Source organism: Crotalus tigris, unplaced genomic scaffold (assembly GCF_016545835.1).
Source record: "Crotalus tigris isolate CLP2741 ecotype Arizona unplaced genomic scaffold, ASM1654583v1 scf7180000017585.4430047, whole genome shotgun sequence".
Taxonomy (NCBI): domain Eukaryota; kingdom Metazoa; phylum Chordata; class Lepidosauria; order Squamata; family Viperidae; genus Crotalus; species Crotalus tigris.
Genome location: NW_024096493.1, coordinates 1789409 through 1795434, shown reverse-complemented (window position 1 = coordinate 1795434; position 6026 = coordinate 1789409).

Below are 6026 nucleotides of genomic sequence, written 5' to 3'. Positions count from 1 at the left end.
TATTCTATTCTATTCTATTCTATTCTATTCTATTCTATTCTATTCTATTCTATTCTATTCTATTCTATTCTATTCTATTCTAAAATAGGAAGGGCAAGAAACAGAGGAATGACCAATCAAGTCTTCTGATGGCCATAATTCAGATTGAGCACCAGCTTGTCCTGTTAACCCATTGCAACCTGCATTGGAACCCTAAGTTTTTTTTCTGCATGACTGACATTGTTTGGGAAACAGTTCTGATTTTATCTAACTGGGTCTCAATAAATGTGCATGGACTGCTGTTCCCTTCTTCCCATTTAATCTGCCCTCCAGGCCTGAGCTTCATTTGCTCCTTGTACAGAACCGATACACACAACTTTACATTGGTATGATTCCTCTCATAAGGGTTCTAATTGCATTATTGATATTTTACCAAAAAAACATGATACACAATCCCAGAATCAAAGCTGGCAAAAGGCTTCTGTAGAAATGTGAATCAACACATAACAATTAACGCCTAATTCCATTTCACCCTCACACATACCCTTCTCTGCTGACAGGATTGATGAAACAGTTGGAAGATGCATTTACAAGAAATGCCAGATGGACCCCCATTTTACATTTGTTTTAAAAGTTATTATTAGAGACTTTGATAAATGGATGAATGTTTCTATGTGTGACTATAGGAGCAGTTTTTAAGAAATAGGGTTACATTTTTAAAAAAAGTATAAAAGAACATTTTCAGCCAGACTATGCCTAGCTATTTCAGGAACCTTTTTTTAGTTTGCCTTTATGACTCCAGACAAATTTCCATTGGCAGGAAATAAAATGGGGAATTAATCATTAGTTCAACAGTAAAAGGAAGTGACTGTGATGCAGCAGGTAAGAACAGCCGAGGTGGCGCAGCAGTTAGAGTGCAGTACTGCAGGCCACTTTAGCTGACTGTGTTCAGCAGGTCAGCGGTTCAAATCTCACCGGCTCAAGGTTGACTCAGCCTTCCATCCTTCCGGGGTAGGTAAAATGAGGACCCAGATTGTTGGGGGCAATGTAAATATATATATATATACATTGCTTATTGGTGTACACGGCTTAGAGAGTGCTTGCACTTAAAGCGGTATATAAGTCCCATAAATAAATAAATAAATAAATAAATAAATAAATAAACAGCCTTGAGTACTAGGGATGGGAAATAAGCTTTGTATTGTAATGCAAATTTAACATTTTCATATTTTGGAATCCATATGCATATTGAAATCCATTTATCTTTAGATGTATCTCTTAAGAGTATATGCAACAGCTAGTTGACATTCAAGATTGCTTCTAGATTACTGATTGTAGTGCACACAGAATAATGAGACCAAACTTAGCGTAAAACTGAGCTTTGATGCAAACACTGTTCTAGGACTAGCAATTTTAGGAGGGAAGACTGTTAATCTTGATTACACCTTATTTATTTTACTAAAACGTATTATGAGAGTTGGTCAGTTGACTAAAGCCATGGTTGCCAGTGGAGATTTATTTATCAAAATTTAGAAACTTCCCATCTCCTGCCCAGAGGGACTCCGGCAGTGTACAAATATTAAAAACATAAAATAGGAATATAAAAATTTTAAATTGAGGCAAGGGGTAATTAAAATTTGTGATTAAAAGTTAATGAAAGGATAGGGGGAGGGCCTTTAGGGCCTAACCCTAACCCTAACTCATCTGATCAACTGTGGCATTTTTGAAGCTTGTTATTTGGAATGCAAAATAAATAATAAAAAAAGAAATGAAAGAAAAAAAGAGCTGTCTTACATATCTCTAAAAGTAAGAGAAAGGAAAGGATGTACTAAATATGAACAAACTAATCTTGTGGTGTGGACTTAATAAACATATTCAGGGAAGTGAAGCAGGCTTAATGATAAAAGAAAGGGCTAGCATGAATGCTGGAATATTATTACGAGAGCAGAAATCCATCAGTTGGTGAAAGTTGCTTGTTACATTCTGGTGAATGGTGGTAACAGTTCCAGTGAAGGGTGAAAAATAGACGAGGTAAGGGAAGCAAGTTTTTAAAGAAGAGATTGGAATGATATAGAGTTTTCTGCCTGAGCAGGTTGTTGGACTAGAAGACCTCTAAGGTCCCTTCTAAGTCTGTTATTCTGTTAAGTTCTGCAATATTCTGGATGATTGAAATCCAGGGAAAAAAATTAAGTGATACACTAGATGACATGAGCAAATGAGCAGGAACAAAACAGGAAAGTATAGAGACTGGGCCATTTGGAGAACTGAACATGAATGAAAATAGTGACTACTTGGTGAGTATCCGCTTATAAACATGTTTTTTTTAAAAAATATGTAATTTAAACATAAGTCTATTAATATATGCCCATATGTTATGATGCCACTTGACATTCACAAGAATGACAGCTTGCCTCACAAACAAGGAATACACACTCTTCTGTTTCAGCCTAAATCATTCCAACTGAGGCTTACTTGGAAAACAAACTGAATGGGACAATTGAACATGGCTGCCTTAACATGCCCACATCTTCTCAGGCACCCCACCACTGCTGACCCAACACGAGCATTCTTGTTTGGTTGGCTCTCCACCGGCCCTCCTCTCCTGTCATTGGTTTAATAGTGCTCTTCCGCCTGACCCTTCATCCTAGGCATTTCACGGAGGGATACTTTTCCATGACCATTTGCCAGTATGAGACAGTTTCTTCAAATGGCAGATCTTTAAAGGGAGAATCTTGCAATCACAGAGTGACAAGAGAGGTGGCAAAAAAGACTGGCTAATTTTGAGTGAAGGGTTAGACCCTAACTCTAATCCCCTTCCAAACCAGCTATCTCAGGTGATTTACACACACACACACACACACACAGAATACCCAACAATACCCAACACAGAAACACACTCAAAGACTCTAAGGCAAAGGTCCCCAACCTTTTGGACACCAGGGACTGATTCTGTGGAGTGAGGTTTTTCCACGGACTGGAGGGTGTGTGATTTTGTGTGCTGCCTGCATCTCACGGATGGGGCTTTGCTTGTTTGTGCGGACTGGTTCCTGACATGCTGCGGCCTGGTACTGGTCCATGGACCGGGGGTTGGGGACCCCTGCTCTAAGGGCTTCAAACCCAAAACCTTCAGCAGTGGAGGGAGATACGATAGATGAGGAAAAGTGAGTATTTTTGCCTCCTGGTCAATAAATGAAAAATTTGAATCTGGTCCTGCCAAGTAAGAATGCCCGTATTGGGTCAGCAGTGGTGGAGTGCCTGAGAAGAAGTGGGTGTGTTAAGGCAGCCATGTTCTATTGCCCTAGACTCTACTCTGAATACCTTCCCTTTCTGCTAGAGAGAAAAAAAACTGTTCATTGGAAACAAAGGCAGGAGGTCATAACAGGGCTGAGAGAACAGGGCTCTTTCTAGCCCCCCAGCAGCCTTAAATTTAACAAACTGGAATTCTCAGGGTTCTAGAAAAAAGCTCAAGAAAAGTTGAGACAGAAGGAAATTTGTTTTTAAAAAATCCATCTTTAAAAGTTAAATAAAAAATATTTAGTTGGATCCTCTCAACTGCCCAGCGCCTTATAATTACCTTCATATGTATTGGTTGGAAGCTTTTTTTGGTCATTATTTCCTCTCTCAAACAAAACTACCATAATCTTTGACACATTAATTTTTAAATCATGTTGCATTATACAGTCTAAATTTTATTGCAGATCCTTCAGGAGTTCCATCAGCATGACATCATGTGCCCCACAAACACATCTCTAATGTTGCTACAAACATTCCTTATATAACTCCCATTCAGGTAGTTCTTGACTTATGATTGGTCTCTTTTGACTGTTTAAAATTACAAGGGGCCCAGAATGAGTGCTTTATGGCCTATAAAGCATTTCTAGTCACTGTAAAATGTTGTACCACAACTCTCTGTGGTCACATTTCGGGCTTTTGACAACTGGCTCACCTTTACAACCGATTATAGTATCCCATAGTCATGTACCATGATTGCTATGCTTTTTTGCTAATGTCCATTCAGAAAAATAGCTCTGCACTTATGACTACTATGTTTCATTAAGACTGCTGCAAAAAATGTCATAAAATTGGGTCCAGTCATGTGGGTACCTTGAGTTATGACTTTAACAACTTATGAGCAGAAATCCAATTCCAGTTGCAATCATATGTCAAGGACTATGTGTAGATAAATTAACTGTCATGATGACATCCAATTGTCTTACTCCTCATTTGATACTGGGACCATTCACAAAACATTACTTTTATTCTTACTTCCATCATTCAGCAAACAAGCTTCAACTCCATATTTATGCAAAACGTTCCATAATTGAAGCCTGTTATTCTATTCCACCCTGTTATCATCATTAAAAGAATATGAAAGTGGATCAATGAGATACAACCAGAAGATGTGCGGAATTAAGAGGCATCAACTTGGAAATCTTTACCCATCCCTACCCTGTGTAGCTACGGAATAAAAGCAACCTGCTAAATCCCTTCTAACACTGCTAAACTTTTGGGGAATTTTCACAGGCCAACCTTTGCATGAATTTTCCTCGTACTTGAGGTTAAAAAAATAGAAAATCCAAAAACTTTCCACACCAGCCAAATTACCAAGGGCAATGTAATCATGACCTGGGGATGAGAATATGAGACCGTGAAAATTGTGCTGAAAAAAGCAATCACAAGCCAGTTTAGTTTAAGGCAATAAGATGAGATAGACAGAGGAAGGGCAATAGACGAAGGAACAATTTACCGTCAATGGGACTTGTCTCTGATAAAAGATGCATGTTTATAAGAATTATCAGAGGGAGCAAATTTCAGCAGATTTCTAATATTGAACAAATATGTCAACTGACCTTTTCCCATTAAAAGTTTTTCTGATGAATCAGTTTTATGTTGACGTTTTCTACTCATTCTCTCTCTCTCTCTCTCTCTCTCTCTCTCTCTCTCTCTCTCTCTCTCTCTCCCTCCCTCCCTCCCTCTCTCTCTCTCTCTCTCTCTCTCTCTCTCTCTCTCTCTCTCTCTCTCCTCTCTCTCTCACACATGCACAAACACAAAGCAAAGGTAACAATTTAATATATCCTCTACTCCTCTGCTCGTTTTGTTTCCTGACTGGTACATTTTAATTTTTCTAGATTAAAAAACACGGCACATGTCCTAATTTCAGTATACATAATTGTATACTAGTAATTGACCATATGGCTTAAGTAATTATTGAGTGTCATTTTCAGTTTTTTGTGTGTCATTGTCAGAACAGAAGTCTTCAACTAGGATCAGATTTTCTTAATGTTTTTTTTTTTGTCCTTTCTAGGAAGCTTTGATTCCTAGCAATTTGTAGTCATCTTGGCAATGTTTTTTTTTTGGAAGTGGTTTGCCATTTCCTCTTTCCTAGGACTGAGAGAAAGTGACTGGCTGGTCAGCCAGCTGGCTTTTGTGCCTAAGGGGGACTAGAATGCCTGGCTTTTAGTCTGATGCCTTAACTACCACACTAAACTGGTTCTCACAGTGTGTCAAATTCTCATTGTGACATCCTCTAAACATGTGGGTGAATTGTGTTGAATCTCAATGTTTTTGGATGGCATAACATTAGAAAAGGCTGATTAAATTAGTTCTCAGTTGGTAAACACTAAAACATGTAAATGAAGGTTTTTAAATTACATACAATTAAAATGAAAGCAACATTTTCGCATGAACAATAAGAATGGGTCTGATCCTGAATACTAACTGAATAAAAAGATGGACAGATCTTTAAATTTTGTTGGAAAGTGCTCCTTGGTGTTTCTTTCCAGCCAGAGAGCTCTTATCTCTTCCACCAGGGACGTTTTCTTTTCCAAGCCAGAAATGTAGAAGCTAACAAAACTGTATGAACTTTTAGAAAGCCCTGGAGACTTGGCAAAAATTCAATGAGAAATTCCCTGCCTAAACTAATGACAGATTTCTAGACATACAAAGGAATTTATTGAGAAAAAGAGAATATAGAAACGGGTCTGTGGAATAAACAAGAATATCCTTGAAGAGAGATTATCTGAGCTTCCTGCTTAGTTGTTGTTCAG